The 21,519-nt window shown below is 42.7% G+C and overlaps 1 protein-coding gene across 2 annotated transcripts in view; it reads right to left on the bottom strand.

Moving 5' to 3' along the window:
- Positions 1–21,519, bottom strand: part of AMBRA1 (autophagy and beclin 1 regulator 1) — a 142,235-nt gene that overhangs the window by 58,822 nt on the left and 61,894 nt on the right. The window lies entirely within an intron of this gene.

Here is a 21,519-nt window from a genome sequence, read left to right as displayed (position 1 = left end):
ACTGCTTTAAACCCCACTCAAAAGACAGTGGTTGCCTACAATATTTGGCACACAGTCAGGATTGTAACAAATTATTAGCAAGAAGGACCCACAAGCTGGTCCTCTGCTGCTCTGGGTGGCCCAAGCTACAGCAAACAAGGGCTACCATGACTCCAGGCAAATGACATGACCCTTGCTTAACCACTTAGAAAACTAAGCAGAACACTTCAGAAACTAGCACACAGAACATCATTTTCCAGGCAGAAAGGAACTGCCACTGGTAGCTTAAGCTGGCATGTGTTTGAAAAAGCTCAGAGGCATTAAATGCAATCCCTAGAGAGTTAAGTGAACAGAAGAAACAGTTCTCCCATAATAGTACTAGAGTGAAAAATGTCATGCTATTTGCAGTCTCTAAGGCTTTCATACACATGTAGTCCTTGTACTACACACATGTGCTGGCACCCAGAGCAACTTGAGGTAACAGAATTTGATAAGAGAGGGGAAAACAAGATCGTGCCCAAGCACAAATGAGGAAAAGTGTAGCCTCCAGAGTCTGGATTTCAGCATCTCCACGTTGTCTCCAGTGGTAAGGACACAGAAAAGTCAGTAGCTTCACTCTCCCAGAAGGGCTGCCTCAGAACTCTGCTGCCACAGCAGAGCAAAGGCATGATCTCTATCCAGCACACAGCAGAACTGTGCAGACACCTCGAAGGTGCTAACTGATAGTCATGTGGAGGAAGATGAGGAGACTAGGATGGCTGGAGTTTTAGTCTGCTTATCAAATCTCAGCCAAACACAGCCTTGTAAAAAAAACACAGAAACAGGCTTTATGTTTTCTCTGCAAAGTAAAGAACAAGGTGGGCCAAGACAAAGTAAGGAAGCCAGTTTTAGACTAGAGCTTATAAATAAAGAGAAAGGCATCAAGAAGGCTGCTGCTAGTCCTCTTTTCTTCAATAAGCTGTCTCAAGTCCCAAGTTTTTGTTCTGGAGAAAGATCAGAAATAAGCCAGAGCAAGATTTCTGAGCTGACAGCTTGGAACTGTGTGGTGGTTTGGCCCTGGCCAGCTCAGCCAAACGCAGTATATGCAACATACTCAACTGTGCCAGGCCTCCAGCAGCCAACAAACCTCCACTGTTCTTCCACTCAGTCTCTGTACTTCACTCTGCCTGACACATGCAGAGCAGAATTAAGAACACTTCCTTTGCTCTTACATGTTCCCACAACCTTGCTCTCCACAGTCCCCAGAATAAAGGGCTTCCCTAAACAAAAGATGCAATGCATTAATGGAATTACATTTTGCAACCAGAAGTGGAAGACAGACAAATTTTATGTTGCTTCACTTTTACAAGTCCTATTGCAAGCCTGAGATTGCCCCAGAAGAACTAGGGCAGTTCTTCTGCTGTCTCACCTCCAACCACGAGGTGGAGAACAGAAAACTTCTTTCTGTACACACTGCCATCAGTGGGACTTGCTGTGGGGAAACAGCATTTAACATCACCAGCTAGGTAGCAACTGCCTTACGGGACTGAGTTAGACCAGGAATACACCCTGCAAAGACAGGCAATAGAAGCACTATTCAGGGCACATAAATTAAGAACATTCATCCTATTACAGATGGACATTACAAAGCCATCACCTGTTTCACAGTGAGGACAACTTTTGTCAAGTAATATATAAACTGGAGAATAACATCCTAGGAGAGCAATGGCCAGCTCCCTCTGCATCAGAAAAGCCTAGCAACATCAACTGCTCCACAAACAAGAAGTTCATCTGGTTCACACATCTGTTGCACCTATTGCTACAAATACCATTTACTAACAAGGTTTTATGGGTTTCATTTTTTCCCTGTAAAAAAATCTGGTCTTCTCATTCCTTTCCCTGGAGTTTTCACGTTAGTTATAGTGTTAACTTGAATCTTGCATCCCCTTTCCCTCTAGAAGCTGTCATATCCTACATGAAAAAGCTAACGTTAAAAAAAGCAGTACCTCCCCATCCACAGGACAGTCCTGCACAAATTTCAGGGCCAGCAAAAGCTATCAAGCAATAGCAGTGCTTCAGGTAACAGATATATCTATCAAAAAGGTCACAGGGTGTAGAAAGGTTCAGAGAGAAATGTGCACATCGAGAATGTTTTGGTCAATTTCTCCAAGGTTGCAAACCAGTGTGCCTAACATTAATGGCAAATCCATGGCCTACATGTTTTTATTGAGTAGTTACCTCTACTTACACCAATTAAGTAATTGAGGAGTGTGATTATTAAATTATATCTAGCTGCATACAACATTTGTTCAGCACAAGTGCTGCAGGAAGCCTCCAGCACACGTCTGCACTGCCCTACAGTGAAGATGATTAAAAGCATGCAAACACTTCAGACATTCAGTTTAGGGAAGAAAACACTACCCAGTACACAACTATGGTATCCTAACCTTTGTTGGTTGCTTTTTGCATTCCTTGGTAGGGAACACACCATGGGTGGAAGACTTAAGAAAGTGAAAAACCACACTGGAGAGGTTTTGATCACCGTGCTCTGTGAGAACTCATTCTCAGCTAGTTTCGCCCAGTCAGGGTTTCATCCTGGGTGAGAGCAGAAGAAGGTGCTGTTGCTTCTAGTGTAACCTGGAGGCAAACTTCAGTTTCTTAAATGTGAGCAGCAGCAGCAGATCAGCACTTACAAGCAGCAGTCCTCACCAAGCACTTGACAGTATGCCCTGATTTCTAGTCCTTCCCCTGTCTGATGGGATCACAAATGACTGCAGTGGGTACCCGAGGGTCTTGGGCCTGTCATCCTCATGAACAGAACGACCTTTTACTGCAGAGATGATGTAGATCTCAAAAAGCTGAAATCCAAAGCAAAGGCCAATTGAAATACAGTGAACGTAGGTTTGACTGGCAGCTTTCCTGCGTCTGTCTATCACTGCGTAATAAACACTGGGTGATGGCAGAAGTGAAGATAAATGCTTTCAGCAGCTCCCCCTTCTCCCCCCACCACCCCGATCTCCATCCACCTCCACTCAGCACATGACAAGAGAGTTTAAAGAGTTGGGGGGGGGAGAAAGTCTTAACAAAGACTTAAAAAAAATTAAATACTCAAATCTTTTCTTATAGACCACCTACACGTGACAGATATTTATCCATCAGTCTCAGAGAGTCCAACTCATCTTGGCATGTGGTGAAGTGAACCTTTGCCAGTCAGCTATTGCTCATTTGTGAATCAAGTCCTGAAAGCCAACATCTGAGTTTAGACTGAAAGGGGAGGGAAAAAAGAAAGTGGTGCAAAGCCTCTTTCCATGGCACTCCAGCACTCCCTCGGTGAAAAGTAGGGTATTTTCAGACTATTACTATTAGACTCTCCAAGGAAAAGTTACTTCAGAGCTACACAGGTGTACTTCTGGTACAAGTGTCAAGAACACTGAATATCTACAGTATAAGGGAATTTCTTTCCCATGTATTTAACAGAAATCAGAGCTTGTTTTTTTCTAGTCTAGATCCCTTACTCTGAAGTTTTTTAGTACCTGCCAGGTCCTTAGATAGTAAGAGGAAAATTTGTTAAGATGCCTACAGATAAGCTTGAGGAAGCTGAAGAAGTCTCTGAACTAATTTGTGATTCAATTTGAGACCATGATTAGGTCCTTGTATAAAAGTCTCCCTAGATTAGTACTTGCATCTTTAAGCATGAGTACCTTGAGAAGTAACTACCTCTTTATGAGCCCCTTTGATAACTGCAGCTAACGATAGAGAAGCAATTTGAATTCAGCTGAAATACCTTTATGGATCTCCAACGCCTAGTGGAGGTGTAACAGGTTCTTGGACATCTTCGGTTCTACAATATTTTATGGGGCAGCCTACTTTTGGGGACTAACTTTGATCACAGTAAATATATTAAATGCCAGATATGAATTTGACAAGTCTCAGCAAACCTCTCTTGCAGGCTACCAGGAAGACACTACCTTTGAAGTGGCTGAGCTTCCTATTTAAAACTGGGTTAATGCTGCAGAAACAGTATGCAGAACAACCTGGTGGTTTCAAGGATTTATTTTGCTTGGTTTTCATTGTACCAGCAAGCCATAAAGAGGAACTAGGCAGAATGATTTTCATTAATGGATGCACAAAGTGCTACAAAGGGTAGTTTGGCATATGCTAAGCACTACAGAGATCCTAGATTTCACATTAACTGAGAAAGCCTCAAAGAAGTCTCTGCTCTCTGAAGGTTGAACCCTTCAAAGGGTTTTATTTTTCCTTTATCCCATAAGAAGAAATGCAGTTCTCCATTCATGCTCATTCCTATTGCAATATTTCCTTTTAAAAGGAAAATGCTTAGCATGCAGAGCCCTACAATCCTATCAACTATGGGAATTTGAACAGGCCTCAGCTGCAGGTAGTGAAGATGGCAGTCCTAATAGGACTCCAATTAAGTGCCCAAGGGCTCCACTCACATTTTGAACAATGCAAGCATCACACAGGAAAGGGATTTTTCCAAGCATGAGTTTCAGATTTCAAAAGGACATCAGTCTATTGCAAGAAGCACAATCAATCAACAGAGACACTTTGCAAAGGCTCCATCACCCGTACAGTCACAATGGCTCCTTGACATCTTACCTTCCTGATGCTGGAGATCTTCCTTTCTCTGCTCATCTAACAACTAACACAGAAATGCATCTGGAAAGAGTTTATCTTTGCAAGTAGTCAGTTTTCTCTCAGGGAAACTAGAAGTGGCTAAGGCCCTTTTCAAATGCAGTTCCCTCTTATCTGCATTTTTTACGCTCAAGTAAGCTGACAATTTTTCTCCTTGACAAAGGGAATTCCTGCTTCTCTGTTGTTCACCCCATAGAGAAGCTCTTGCACATGTTACCCTGCTGCACACAGAAGTTGGAAAATCACATACAGAACAGCATGCTGAGTTTCCAGAGCTAAAAAGAACCGAGCCAGCAATACTCACATAGAACTACCTAGACAAGCAAAGCCTTGTGCTCTCCTAGGTGACAATTAAGGGATCTTGTCACAGCCTTTTCATACACACATTGGAGCAAGTAAATGTCACTGTTCAGCAAAGCTTCATCCTACTCAGCGTGACCCATAAGGAATAACCAATCTCATTTCCTTACTGTAGCTACCTTGACTCTTTCAGCTACTGTCAGTGACAGATAATGGTTTAAGGCCCCAGCTTGCCAAGAACTCTCTGCAACCATCCAATAGCAGATATGGATTCTTGAACAGAAAAAAAAAGGCAACTGGAAAAATATCCTTCTTTCTACCTTCCAAAAAAACCCAACACCAAAACTGAAGAGAAATGCCATCTGAACCGTGGGCATAGCAGAGTGTCTTACTCATGCCTCACCTAAGTGATGAATAGAGAGCAACTTAACTTCTCAGCAACTGCTGGGAAGGAGAAGAGATGAATTAAACAAGTGGGAGCTTGATTGTAGAACTAAACAGAAAGTAATAGTTGTATCTTGTTGCTGATATGGAATTATTTAGTGTATGCTTACAAGGTAAGCACAACTCATGAGAACACCAAATCCTCCAATCCTGCTTGCAAAAGAAGAAAAGTTGCAAGCTCTAATGGTGCTCTTACATTTGTACAACTCCAAGTCAGTAAGTGTGATTTTCTTCTTTGTAAGACAACATTTACAAAGACTGTTCAGGCTCAGCTTTGTTTCTTTTTCTTTTATGATGCTTGTAGCTGCAGTGGATGAGAACTTCTGTGGAAAGGTACTCTCATATATATTATTATATATGTTATTACAACACAATAAATTATACCTACAGGAAGGCTGGGGAGGGACTATTTACAAGGTCTTCTATTGACAAGACAAGGAGTAATGGGTTTAAACTTGAAGATAGGAGATTTAGACTAGATGTTAGGAAGAAGTCCTTCACGGTGAAGGTGGTGAAACAGGTTGCCCAAGGAGGTTGTAGATGCTCCCTCCCTGGAGGTGTTCAAGACCAGGTTGGATGAGGCCTTAAGTGACCTGCTCTAGTGGGAGGTGTCCCTGCATATGGCAAGGGGTTAGAAACAGATGATCTTTGAGGTCCCTTCCAACCTAAACCATTTTATGACTCTATACACACACACACATACATATGAATGATTGCATACATATGTATATATATATGCACACATGCATACTTATATATACACACATACATATATGATTGCATACATATGTATACATATATAGACATACATATGAATGATTGCATACATGTATGTATATACACACACAGAGAGATATGAATGATTGCATACATATACAATCACAGAATCAACCAGGTTGGAAGAGACCTCCAAGATCATCCAGTCCAACCTATCCCCCAGCCCTATCCAGTCAACTAGACCATGGCACTAAGTGCCTCAACCAGGCTTTTCTTGATCACCTCCAGGGATGGTGACTCCACCACCTCCCTGGGCAGCCCATTCCAATGGGAAATCACTCTCTCTGTGAAGAACTTCCTCCTAACATCCAGCCTATACTTTCCCCAGCACAACTTGAGACTGTGTCCCCTTGTTCTATTGGTGGTTGCCTGGGAGAAGAGGCCAACCCCCACCTGTATATATGTATAAACATACACATATATACACACATACACACATATGTATGAATTATTGCATACATATGTGTATATATATGCATATACATACACATATATATGCACACACATACACATATATATGAATGATTGCATACATATCTGTATATACATGTATATGCATACACATATATATACATACACACATATATATGAATGATTGTATATATATGCATATACATACACATACTTATACATACACACACATATAGATACGAATGATTGCTTGACACTATGTAATGGCATGCATGCATACACATTTTAAACAAAAAACTTCATCTGTTTAGTGGCCACTGTGAGACTCGTGGAATTCTGATACCGGGTACAGCACTGGAATAGTGTGTAAAGTGGAAGTGCTCCACAGAGCACACTGGTGGAAAGCAATCTTAGCAGCTTAGACAGTCAAAAGAAATCTTCCTGCAAACAGAAAGGCTGTATCATTAAAAGAGCCTGACAAGAAAAGGTTATGAAAACAGAAAAACATCTGTTAGCTGTTGGTTGAAACAAGACAGGAGTTGTTTGAGAAGTGGGTAGGCAAACAAACTTTTGCTTTTCCCATTTAGGTCCCTTGCTGGGAAGGGCAGTGAAAGCTGAAGTCTTCCATCAGTTAGCTACTGGAGCTGCTAAAGAAGTTTCTGCAGACATTGTTGCTCGTTTTGAGACCATTTTTTAATTGCCATGTGACAGCAGCTTGTGTTAAAAGCATGCCTCATACTACCATATGATTCAAACAGTAAAACATGTTTCCTATAGTATAGCCTTTTAGGGAATATTCAAGCACTAAAAATATAATCCAATTTGCATTTTATTGAACTAATGTTCTGTTTCAACCTTTTCTGCATATTTTCAGCCTTTTAGGCGATTTTGTCTGCATGCATAAAAGAAGCCCTAATGAACAACAACCACTAAAGGAATGGAGAGAGGGGTTTATGCTTTCTTCCTGCTTTCTATTATTCCATACACCATGAAGATCCTCTGATACTTAAAGAATCAGATACTGCCCAGGCATGGGAATCAGAAACCTATTTATTGGGGGGGGAGGGAGGGGGAAGGAAATGAGGAAATAAAAACAACTTCACCTTGTTGGTGTGAGGTTAAACAATAATCTGAGTTACAGCCATTTTTCCACCTGGAGCTCTGTAACTATCTACTTTAAGAAACCAGTAAAATAATACATTTGAAATCAGCTCCAAGTCAATGGATGCTGCAAGAGGAAAAGAGTTTTTCAGAACTAAGCTGGGGGAGGAGAAGCAAATGAGGCCAGAACACACTACCAGATGAAAAGGAAAAAGAGTTGAACTATGCAGTCTCTACAGAAAGGTATTATCTTCCTTCACCTGTTTAAACCCACACCAGGGCATATTCACAGCCCTCCACCCTTCTAAGCTTCCAGTAACACTGGATGACTCTTAAAATAAAAATGTCCCAGCTCTCCTGCTAGAGTTTGTTTCATGAAGTCCCTGCGGAGGTGAACTAGGAAGCCTGGAAAGCCAACATGTGCTGTGTGTCACTTGGGCTCCTCTCTCTGCCGGCTCTGTCCCTTGCAATGCTCTCTCCTGTCACTAAGTCTTTTCTTGCATCGTTACCAAGCCCTTCATTAAATACTGTTGGAAGCCTGCTTTTTAACCTTCATGTCTGCCTGTGTTTGTACAAAAACAGAGCAAAATCTGTGCCTGGCAGGCGTTTCCTTTTGTAAAACTACTTCTTTCCCTTTCTGAATTTTCAGAGCATGAAATGTGTCTGCTAATCCTAATTGCCTCTGATGGAGAGTCTTGCAGAGACCAGACAAAGGGGGCAGCCTTCTACCAAGGAGCTGTGAGCATGCACCAGGCTCTAAGCTCCGAGTCCTCGGAGCTCCCATCTCACTCTGTCACGTTTCTGAATAACACAAGGACAAACTTCCCCAAATAGCTATACTGGGAATAGGGATTTGCCTCCCAGACTTCCCCACTTGTGCTTACATGGCCCTCAGGCACAAGAACCCACCTGAGCTCGTCGTGCAACATGACTCAGTCTGGGGCTGAGCCTTCAAATATTGCTGCTGTATGTCACAGCAAAAGACCTAAACATCTGATTTTTAAGCACCCTTCACCTGTCTGCATGGCAGCATCAGCTCTCCTATCAAAGCAAAAGTTGCTAGGTCCCACTGGCACATTCACAACCAGCCTTTACATTAGCAGTGCCTCAGCCAGTTACACAAAGCACTGAACCATTAGGATATTAGGACACTTTTGCTTCCTCCAGCTACGATTAAAAAAGTTAAATTGCTGGTCTAACAGACTTTGTCTGGATTCAGAGGAATATTTCCACTGCAGCAACAACACCAGCAAAAAAACCCAAAACAACAAAGGATCCCTATTTCACAGGGTTGTTATCACTGCCTAACCAGAACATCCCCACCACTAAAGGCCAACACTTGTGCCCTCCACAGTCGTCACACTATCCACACTACTCAAGTCTAACGTCTGCTATGCTTCACTAGTCTAATGTAGATGCTAACACAATGGAAGACTAATCCAGCCTTGCAAAAACTGCTGTTATGACAATTTGGAGTTCCTGCCATTTCTTGAGATTTTCTTGTAGGGAGCGACTGCCAGGACACCTGCCAACTTCAGCTCATATACCACACAGGTTATATTTTATCATCCACTCCAGATCTCATAAATTACTGCAGGCACAGTTTCAGTTCACGCTGAATAATCCCTCTCTCGAAGAGAGGCTCAAGCAGTGTTGCAACAGCAGTGCCGTCTAACCAACACAGCTACGCCAATAGACACAGAAATAACGAGTGAAACCTCTTTTACACAGAAAAGCCTTTTTTTGTTGTGAGTGTGCATTTTAACCACGTGAAATCCTATTAATCCAAACAAATCAGCAAGCTAAATGCCTGCTACCGCCTCTGCAGCCATTACTGCGGGAATGTGTGCTGAGCACAACATTAAACGTGAACATCTGATGCCAAAATGTTCATCTGCAGTGGAAGAAAACCTCAGCGGTATCTCTGTGGAGCACACGCATGCCTTATCAGCCACCACGCTGCAATAATGCACTTCCACTAATCCAGGAAGCAGCCTGTTCCCTAGGAGGGTCTGAGTTTGAGATTTAACTGTGTATTACACCACTGAGCTTCAATGCTACAGCCACTTTTCAGCGTGAAAACAGCAGCAGGCAGTTTAATAAAAGCTCCAAGCATAAAAATCCATTCAAAGCTTTGTAGCTGCCTGTGAATGGAAGACTTGCAACACTTCTTGCTATCTTAAAACACAATTCAGGGCTGCTGTATTCCAGCACAAGCCCTGTGCATCCCAACTTGTGATGAAAGTGCTGTTTCAGCTTAGCGATGCAGGCTGAGCTACCACCACAACACAAAGCACTAAGCTAAACATATTCGATGGTTGATTACATTTTCACAGTCATAATATCCTGTAAGAGGGATGGGTCTGCTGAGGAAACACTTATCTGCTCTGAATCTCTGCTTGTCTAGGGAGGTCAAGATGAAGTCATATACCCTCAGAGAAAAATGCACCTCCATGAATAAGAAAACAGGTCCTGACAACTTAAACTCCATATAATAAACTAACAAAGTGTCTCAGGGCAAATGAAGAGCTGACAGGTGGCATTTATGAAATGTGTTTTAAGGGTGCACTGTACCTATTAAGAGCCTCGCAGACTGGTGTGTCCTGCATAGCTGCTCTGTCTGCAAAGAAAACAGACACTAAACCTTGCATAAGGAATACAAAGCTGGGAAGACATTGCTGAAGGAAAAAATGGGAGATACCCTCAATCTCATAAGCAAAGGGAGAGAAGAGAGGAGAGGAACTGGGAAGTAAACAGCCAGTCTTGCCGTTTTCTGGGCAAAGCAGTAAACAAGGAGACAAGCAAAAAAAAAGCTGAAAGGAAGCAAGCTAAGAAAAAAACGAGACCTAATGACAGTTTAACTACGTAGAAGGCAGTTACATTTTAAAGCACAGTGAGACAGAAAGGAGGACCCCCAAGATGGAAGAACATTATTGGGAGATCCCCACCTGAAGTACCACATCCAGCTCTGAAGCCCCTAAAAAAAGAAGGACGTGAATCTGCTGGAGAGGGTCCAGGAGGGCCACCAAGCTGATCAGAGGGATGGAGCACCTCTCCTATGAGTACAGCTGAAGGAGTTGGGTCTGTTCAGCCTGGAGAAGAAAAGGTTCACTCCAGGGATACCTCATAGTGTCCTTCCAGTACCTGAAAGGAGCCTAGGGGCAAGTTGGAAAGGGATTTTTAAGAGGGCAGGGACAGGACAAGTGACAATGGTTTTAAACTAGAGCAGGATAGATTTAGATTAAACATTAGGAATAAGTTCTTTACTAGGAAGATGATGGAATGGGTTGTCCAGAGAAGTTGTGGGTGCCTCATCTCTGTAAGTGTTTTAAGTCCAGGCTGAAAGAGGCTTTGGACAATCTGGTATAGTGGGAGGTGCGCCTGCCCATGGCAGGGGGGTTGGAACTAGATGATCTTTAAGGTCCCTTCCAACTCAAACTGTTCTATGATTCTATCATCACATTGTTCCAACTGGAAAAGAATGAATTAAAAGAAATCTACAGCAAATAAAGTATTTGGCTCTTGCAACATTTCAAGTATTTTCTAATGGAGTAAGTTTTGAGGATGGTTTGGCATGACCTAGATGACAGCAACTGAAGTAAGACTCACTCATCAGTTAGGATTAATATGCAAAGTATGTTCCAGCACTTCAGTGAATCAACAGAGATCCCTGCATAGAGTCAGTGCAGAGAGATTCGGGCTCAAGGAGTGACCCAGATCACAGCGTATGCAGAGCAGGACTGATGAAGCAAGCTGGTCCACATGCTGATGGACCACTGCATCAACACAAAAACAATGGTGTGATATTCTGGATGGTGACACAGCACCAGAGCGCTCAGACAGCAGCAGAACTCCACCAGAGAGTTCAGCCAAGTTCACAACCTTGCAGTGACTTCTGTAAATCAGTGCCACCACTGAATCCAAAGCAGACAGGTCCCATTTACTACAACCACAGATATGACAAGATGAAGAGAGACTAACATACAATGCCATTATTTTAAGGAGTACTAAAAGTTGAACTCAAAGCCACACATGCAAACTAGGACCTAAACTCAAGGCAGGAGAAGTCCATCCTAGCTACTTAGCATGCATGCTATGTGCTGCAGTGGATGGATGGATACTTCAGATGAGTTTATATCTTTTTAGAGCAGACCTGACCTTACTCCTTCTTGAATTAACTCATATACTTCCAGAAGGCATTAAGCTGATCTGGCCAAGAAGCTGCTCTACCACATATCCACTACAGCTACTCTAGTCATGCTCACCATCAGATTTTGAGCCTGACTCACCTGTAAGACCTGTTCCCTTCTCACCATCTATTGTGAGACAACTCTACAGTGCTATCACCAGACTGCTCCCCTCCAACTTCCCACTTCTAGTTCTACTATGGGATCTCAGAGAAGACTGAGAGACCTGATTGGGCTGGTTCATCGTGAGCCAAGACAGATCCTCAAACAACTTGTGTGTGCAGCACACTAGGAGACATCACATGGATGGCTGTATGCATGCCCACACCATGAATACTAATATGAACAATTGTTTGAAAGAAGACAAAGCGTTTCTCCAGTTTAACTGAAACCCACGCCTGCACTCCCAGCTGCCTCATCACCACCTTTGACTCATTTCTCAAATCTTCCCCTCCTCCAGCCTCCATATTTCTGTGCACAATCTCAGTTGCTTTCAGCCTTCCCTTCCCCTGCTGCAATTCCTCCCATCACATACAGAATCATCTTCCCAAACCTAAGCACTCTGCCTGCCTCTATGATTTTATCCCCCTCTTCCTATTTCATGCCAATTTCCACTTTTTGCCATTTAAAGGACACATTTGAAGGCTCCTCTCTTTTCTCTCAACACAAATATGCTTTGACTTCTTGCATCTCCAAATTCCTCAGAGACCCTGGATCACAGTCTGGATGTCTAGGGTGAGAAATGCATTCACCTCTGTTCTTCTCATCTCTAGCTCTCAAATTGCACCATGTGAACTGCCAGCAATTATTCTTCTTTACTTGACAAGTCCGTTTTGGATTCTCCCTAGTCTCAAATACTACTAAAGCTGCTCTAACTCCAGTGACTCTAAGTCAACCCCTTCCTGGTCAAAGCCCAGGACTAGTAAAATGTCATAACCTCATACTTAACAAAAGGTGGTAACATTTTTACTTCTTGTATTACTTCTCCCACCCTTTCTGTGAATGACTGCCACTGCTACCACTCTCAACACCCTCAAAGATGCTGAAAAAGACAAATCAGCAACTATGAACATCACCACACGATCCTTCACATTGCTCTCTGCACTTGCTGCCTGCTCTGAAATTATCTAATGGGTCATAAAGCCACATCTATATACTCCTTCCTACCCACTGCTGCAAAGACAGGTGGGTTGAAGAAGCATGAAACAGCTGAAATTTTTTGCAGTTTCAGGCAGCACTTGAAGCAAGGGAAAAAGATGTCAACCTGGTTCCCAAACAGCAAGAGCTGGACTCAGAAGACAGGCTAAGAAGTAACTCAGCAGGACTTGAGAAGGCAGAGCAATTAGATTCATAGAGGCTGGCTCACAGCTCCCACTGAGTTTGAAGTCTCAGAAACACAGTGACTCTCGTGTGCCAGGGCTGCTGGTTTACAGCCCACACTGAGCTCAGCAGGTGAGTGTGTCAACCTACTGCTCAAGAAAACAAAATAGAGCTTCCTTTAGTAACACTGACTTGTGGCTCCTGCTTAGTTCAAAACCAGCTCCTGAGCTCCTGCAGACACTGGAGACCATTCCCTCCATCTGCTCTACTCGAGGAGGTGGTAAACTAATTTTAAAGAAAAGCAAGGGCTGAGGGGAAGACATACATGAGGAACACCTCCACCCTTGGTTCCTGTTTATCTTTGTTACCGCACCTAGCGTCCTGCTGTCTGCATTGAGTTCTGAGGCAATGAGCTAAAAAACTGGCCTAAGTTTAGACAGTGCTCTCCTCCTGACTAGGGCCTGTGTTTGCTACTGCACAAATATCATTTGGATCCCCTGCTCGGTTTTCTTTAAGAACTCCTCTGTCTCATTCAAGACACTTACAACTTCCACAAGTTTAATACCCCAAAAACACCAGAAAAAAAAAAGGCAGCTTCTCTGTTTTAGGAAAACTCCACAGCCTAGATTTACTTCCCTAGGCTCTGCCCTTGCTAAGGACATGTCCTAAAAACTTCTCCTGCCTCCATACAGAGGACGCAGTTTCCAAGTGTGGCTCACATTAAGGTAAACCACACAGGTAAGGGAAACCCATCTGGGATGAACAAACCCACAAGTCAAAAGTAGCCCTGAAGAGGCAGGCAAGTTGTGAATAACCTTACAATACCTTACCCTCCCCCTAACAAAAGGAAGCAAGCAGGCCAGAAGCATAAAACCAAGAGAGCAAGCTGAGGCAACAATACTTTATGGAATGAAAACTTATCACTAGCAACAACCTTTCATTCATATGTCTTAAAGTTGTACCAGCTTGATACATTAATGCTCAATTACTAAAAAGCCCCTTCAGGGTAGCAAACAGTAGGATCTAACAGGATCTAATCCTATCTACCTGGGAAAACAAGCTGGAGATGAGTACAGAGCACCTTCACCAAATCCCTTACACAACTATGTTGCCACAGCAAGAGCTTCCTTCATCTTTATGCCAGGCTGGCTACAAGAACGTTCACCATGATACTCTACACTGGGTGCAGCAGATCCGGCTCAGGATTTGCTTTGTGATGCCAGGGTTTATTCCCTCCGACTATTCTCTTCCAAGATGGCAACCAAACCTGACAGGGTACTGAGAACTGCTACCCCTCTGCAGAGCAGACTGGATGGGTCTCTGCCCCCCTCTGCTCTCTGCAGCGTGGGTAATTCTATTTTATTATTTCTTCTCCCCGTTAAGGAGGCAGCAAGCTGTAGGAAAATACTTTTATGGCTAAGTGAGCTTTACCACCCACAAAGAGACAGGTCCCCAAGGGGCCCTCACCGCCCACAAAACGATGAGCACTTCTGCAAAGCCTTACCCTTTCTGATATAATGGTAGCTAGAAACTCATCACTTTAACAATGCACACAAAAGGAATCAGCCTGCACCCTTCACTTTGAAGAACATCATCATCTCTCTCCAATGTCTTTCTGAATCTCAAAGCTGGTTTCAGCTTCGCAGCCACCAATACAAAGAAAAGCTTACTGGGACAGTCTGCATCAGCAAATACAATGTAAAAGCTTTCCCAGAGTCAGTGCTCACTTCCAACAAGCAGCACTGCAACAGCCTACAGCTTATGACCTAATGCTGGGATCTCTCCTGCTCTTGGACCACTGAAGACATCTGAGCAAGGCTCCTGTTCGTATACCAGCAACTATAGGACCAGGACTATGCTCACAAGCCTCCCCTTGAACCCAGGCAACTACTCTGCTAGTTTAAACACTCCACATGAGTGAGGAAAAACTCAGGTTTCAGCAATCAGCTACTGTAAGGTGAGTGGTGAATGTATGCAGTGCACTTCGAGAAATGAAAAAAACCCTAAACACCACTCAAGTATCTGCCATTTGTTTCCAGCCTGCATTGGTCTAACATGAGCTTCTGCATCTTCCTGTGGTTTTCTTCCCTACTGAAGGGAATTCAAAAGGTCAGGAATCTTTCCCTCACACAGATACAACCAGACCAGGCATGTAACATCGACTGCCTACTACTTCTTTGATTAGCTTAAGTGTATTAAGCTTACATCATTCTATAGCTAAAGTTTTCCTCATCAGTTTCCTGGTTCTTGCCTCAGCTGCTCTCAGCCCTTTGGAAGTGCAGACACAGGAGCCTCACATGGATTTGTGCACCATCTGGAACAGTGTTAGTAAGACCATATAAAAAGATAACAGCAGTTTCATACTCACTGACGCTGCCTGCCTATGTAAGATCTTAGAGCTGTGTCACCATGACAGGATTTTATGTTCACATGCAATTCCCCAAAGACATTTTCAGAGTCTCTACTTTGCCCAAAACAAGCCTACACAAACTGCAATAGGAAAACACGACACTAGTCCCAGGGTATCTAATCTCACTCTGGGCTATAGTAATATTCACTTACCCACAATGTACCATCGCTGGAAACGACTGCAGGAAAGATCTGACCAAGTAAAAAGACCAAGATTGCCACTTTATTTTACTATCTACAGACAGAAGCAGATTGACCCCAGACCCCAAACGTCTGATTCTTTGAAAGGTCAACAGCAACAGACTGGTAACACTAGGTTTTTAAAAGTGCTTAACGACTGGCTCGAAGTAGATTTTGCCCCTGGTAGAATAACTCCATAAAACTGTTTAACTGTCCAAAATCATCCCTATTGTTCCAGCCTAATTCAAGGCTTTCAGTGCCAATCTGTTCCCATTTGAACGACTTCCACAAGTGCATATGGAAACCTAGGTACCTGAGCTGGTAACAATAACCCTGCAATTGTGCCATCATCTCTTCTAGGATGCAGGCTGGTAAAAGTGTAATTAGCACTTCAAGGCTCCGTATTTGAGACCTCTTAACCACTTAACAGGACTGTCACGTGGAGAACAGCGTCATACACATTTCTCTAACAAACTTCTCTCCTGGGACAGCACAACCAAGGACAAAATGCTGCAAACATATCCGCAACTCCTGAAGCGCAGCCAGTCACAGAGTGTGTCTGGTGCACTAGAATAAATGCAGATCTTTCCAACTACTGCTGATGCCAGTGCAGTCACATTTCCAGACGCTAGCCAAAAATCCCCTGACATCTCAGACCTCATCCAGCAGATCCTGCAAAACAAAGTGATCTGTACTCCCTCTGAGCCAGAAAAGTTGCACTCGTTCTAATCTCACTTAAAAACCCAAGTTGTAAATTATGTTCCTAACCATGACAGCTTCTAATCCACACTACCTCTTCTGCTACAGAAGCAGACAACTGAAGGGTTTTCAGCTTACCAAAAGGAACTGGAAATGAGAACCTCTTGGCAGAAAATAAGTATCATCACGGAAAACTAGTTTTGTTTCTCACACCAAAACCCAACCTGCTGAGTTCTGAAGGCATGTTTTGAGTCTGAAATGCAGAGAAGACAAAAGGACCAAGCAGCAATAACAAGCATACTTACACTGAATCTCCTTGTATAGCATCTAGCACAGCTTCTCATCAACTACTAGAGTCTCTTACCTACTTTGTTAAATGCAGGTTGACAGGTCTGCAGTCTGTCACATCCACACACAATGTGCAGCAAGAAGGGACATGGAGTAGGAAGAGGAAGGAATTAACAAACAGATTGCAGTATGTTACACAGGAAGTACAAATGTTGAGTACCATAATGTAGGAGGAAGTCTTTACTGAGAATGAATCTTTACTGAGAATGAATCTTTACTGAGAATCCAAGACTGATGTGGTCAGAGAAAGGCCTCCTGCAGCAGGTGCTCTCATTCACGCTGTAAAACCAAGTTCCATATTCATGGCTATGGAATTAAATTTGCAACAATGCTGCACACTAAATTACAGTGGCAGTACCAGCTTCAAATTGCAGTGGCAGAAACAAGACAAAAAATCCCTATCATACAAGGCCTGTTTAAGCAGTGAGCTAACTATGCACTGCATTACTGGTCTCCAAATACCCATTAATACTTGCGGTGCAGAATAAGCTTATAAAAATCCCAAAACCTACAGAACAAAAGCCTGCAGAAACAATGGAAGGGTACAGACCTTCCTAAGAAAACTCGATTACCTTGCTGAGGACAATGGTAGGGTTTTGTACTGGGGTGTTAAGGAGGTAAAGGTAAAAGGCAGGCAGCTCCACCTTTTCAGTGGGTAATTGCAGATAATAAAGCAGGTGAGAAGCACTGATTAACACTGAAGCTACCCTGGTGTGCCACTCTGCCAAACAATGTTTACTTCTGGAAACAAAGCAGACATGAAAGAACATTCTCCATACAAAGCAAACAGCTGTTGTTGCATCCCCTCCCCTCAGAGTTCCTGCTTGCTTGGTTTCTAATGCCATCTCAACACTTTCATTCCATCCCTTCTGCTCAGGCTGCTCTTCTAGATATCATCCTTTTGGCACTCAGTTGTTAGGGCAAGATGGAACCTGCCTAATTTTAGGCATCTAAGGTATTCACAACAAAAAGGTGATAAACAGACTGGCAGATCCACAGAAGATTCAGAGTACCTAAATTCGGCTCACTTCAGGTGATTAATTGGAACTGAAGCATCTTTTTCTCTGCTATTTGTACAGGAAGCTTAGTCTCCCAGGTCAGATGCTTCAAAAATCACAGTTTAAATACCCCCTCATAGTGTGCCTAGTTGTGGATTCTCATTTCCAGTTGACTCACATCCTTCTCAACTAACACATCCCTAGATAGAGCAGACTGAGATTGACTATAGCTACAAAAGCACAAAGGAAAGACAAGAACAAAAAAGACTGAGCAAGAACAGGCTTTGAAGCATCAGTAAGCACCACTTTGACTCTAATTCACCACTATGTTTAAGAAATTTTTGCACCATCTCCAGATTTCAGCAGTAAAGAGGTACCTCCTTCCATCTAAAGACACTGACACCCCAAATATTATTATAAACTTGTTTTGGAAATTAAACTGGGTTTGGAGCTACTCAAGCGTTAAGAGTACTTCAATTTCCACAATCTAGTAGGGGATACCACCTTACAAGGGTTCTGACTACAAGTTCATGCCCTTTGCCCTTCAATTTCCAGTGCTTTGCACTCTTAATGGCTTAACCAAAGAATTCAAACTGGATCTGTTCACAGCTGACAATGGAGAAGTCTGTGCCCATGAAAGCACCTTTGCTACTGAATGGAAAATTCAAATGAATAGAGGCATACAACAAGCAGGGTATTCTAAGCAGACAGATTAATGCTTTTCCATTTCAGCACACAAAGTCCCTGATGCTTTCTATCTGTCTGTGGTTTTCGTATCCAACCACGTACAGCAAGAGCAGACATCAAAATGAAGATGAGTAACTGCACAAATTCTCACTGTGGAATTTGGTATTTAGGATGGGAAGGGAAAGGCTAACTGGAAACAACACAAACAACCTCTTCCATCACATAAATGGATATGTCAATGGTTTTCAACAGTGCCTACCATCCAGCTTCAGGAGACATCTCGCTAAACAGCGGAACTAAATCCCCTTTAGCTCACAGAAGCATTTATCTGCACCAAAATCAACGCCAAGAGCTAGGGAACTTCTGTGCGGTCTTTGCACAGGACTAATACTTCAGAAGAGATGGCCTGTGGATCATTCAAATGCTAATTACATCAACTGCCTAGGAGCCTTCATTGTGCCAAGATATAAGGCTACAAGATGACACAGATTACAGCAAAAGAAGAGGGACTGCCAATTAAAAGAGACAAAATAAACTCACTGGCTTCTTGCAACACAATAAAATGACTGATGCACTATAAAGACAGACCTGCTAGTGAAAATGTAGCATCTGTGGATTAGCTATCCAATCCCTGTAGCCACAATAAATAATGTATTACCAGTTGGTTTCAATGTTTGGTTTATATGTTTGCTACATTCTGGGAGAGGGTTTTCTTTTGAATAACATTTGCTAAGAGATTCATGTTCTGGCCAGTTGTGATGTGATATAATACTGTAGACACAACTATAAGATCTAGAAAGTAGAAGTCAACAATGGATCTAGATCTAATATTGGTTGCTTCTCCCAAGTAACTAGTGATAGAACCAGAGGAAACAGTCTTAGGCTGTGTCGGGGAGTTTTGGTTTGGGTATCAGGAAAAAAGTCTTTACTGAAAGAGCAGCTACCCAGGGAAGTGCTGGAGTCTCTGTCCATGGAGGTAATCAAGAAGTGTGTAGATGCGGTGCTCCATAATACAGTTTAGTCATCACAGTAGCTGGGCTATGGTTGGACTCAATTTTAGTGGTCTTTTTCAATCTTAATGATTCTACGATACTAAGATAAAGTTAATTCACAATAATGACTTTATTCTGCCTTCATCCAATCCATCTACAACACCAAACTATCAGGTTTCATTAGATATTCCACTACAACTGAGAAGAAACATTAAACACTTTCACAGCTGAAAGCTGCTCTAGGGAAGCAGCAGTTGGAGAGAGGTAAAGGCAGAAGAGAGCACTTAAGCATCAAGAAAGCTGCAAGAGTTAGAACACATGATGCAAGTTTAGAAAATAAGAGAATGCCACACAAAGTCTTTGCAACACTTCTACAATCCTACTGTACCATGTTGAGGCTCTAAGGATACCTCTCACCAGTTCCCTAGGGGCACACTTTACACTCCCTACTGTAATGAGTCCAGGCTTTCAGATTAAGCTCTACAACCTCTTTTCCTCCTTACACTTCTACACGAAAGGCAGAAATTATCAACAGTTCTCAAGTCTCTGAAAGTGACAGATATCTGTAGGTCTCAAGACTCACAAGAACCTGAGGCATATTTTAAGCCTCTTATGTTACTTACTGTCTGCTGACTTAGATCACAGAAATGAGACACAAAGAATGTGGTCACTCAAAGGTTCACATCTTTCCATATTAAGCAGATCACAACAGACTTGTAACAGGAACATACTGCATAGAAAGCTACAAGGCAATGTTCATTGATTGTATTACTCTACACATCTGTCTGTTGTGACAAGGGGATTAGATAAGGCTCCTAATCCAAATTCATGTCATTGTTTTAGATAAAAAGGCAGAAGCAAGCTACTAAGCAAAAAGCCAGTGATGGACAGCCAAAGGTAGAGACTCAAAACAGGACTGAAGTCTCAGACAATTGTACAGAGAGCCTTGCCAGAGAACACACATCTACTAACAGTGAGTAAAACAAAGGTATAGAGAACAACTAGGACAGGTCTTCCACCAACTTTTGCTCACCTTCTAGAGCTTTCAAGTCACCTTAGTCCTACAGCTGAGCACCAGTAGAAGAACTTTTGAAGAATGGGGGCATCTCAGGACAGATTTAACAGTTCACTGACACTGTAAGCGACACAACAGGATCACATCAAAAAGACTTGAGCCACAGGAGGCAATCACATCTGCAGTGCCAGAGGAACTGAAGAATCTGCCTGCAATATGGTTTCCAAGGCAATCAAACCTGCCCCTGATGATTATTTTCATCATTACAAGCAAAAGGTTACTGGGCTAATTCTAGTTGCAGCAGTACCCAATACTCTATCCATCAGTATGTATCACAAGCTCATCAACATCCACTTGAATTGGCTTTAGATTAGAGCCACTCAGTTGAACATGATCCCTAACTACAGCTACAGTGATCAACAGATTGGGAACATGCAACAGGAGGCACCTTAGCTAGCAGGTCTGGTTTGAAAATTTGACTGGTGATATGTCATCACACTAATTCTTATTAGAAGCAGAAGCACATGCTCAGATAAATCTGTCACAGAAGGAGGACATTATCCACCAGCCTAGCTAATTTTCACCCTGATGAAGCCTCAAATGATCTAACAATTGTGTGTTAGCAGTTTCTGGATGAAGTACAGAAATTAACTCCAAGGCACATGACCTTAAATTCTCCCAGAAAGCCAAGCTTTGAAGAATGGGATAGCTTACGTGATTTTGGGAAAACAACAGCTTAACATTACACTTTGAAGCCCTGGATCCCAATTAAAGGCAGGCTTTCAACTGATTCTTAGCTTTATCTATAGCCTCAGCCCTACCCCAGTGTATGAAAGCCACATACGGCTTTGTTTGGCAGCTGCAAATAGAGAAGAGACACCCAGAGTTGCACCACCATTCCTCTTGTAGCAGGTCACACTCTGAATAGGTATGGAAATATCTGTAATATCAAGTTCATTCTTTGAATACAGCTCTGGTCTGAATTTATTACCCTGTAATAGCAATGAAATCACACAAAAACTGTTAAACGCGGAGTGTTG

This window comes from Pogoniulus pusillus, chromosome 1, assembly GCF_015220805.1.
Source record: "Pogoniulus pusillus isolate bPogPus1 chromosome 1, bPogPus1.pri, whole genome shotgun sequence".
NCBI lineage: Eukaryota > Metazoa > Chordata > Aves > Piciformes > Lybiidae > Pogoniulus > Pogoniulus pusillus.
This window is presented reverse-complemented; position numbering and strand designations above follow the sequence as displayed.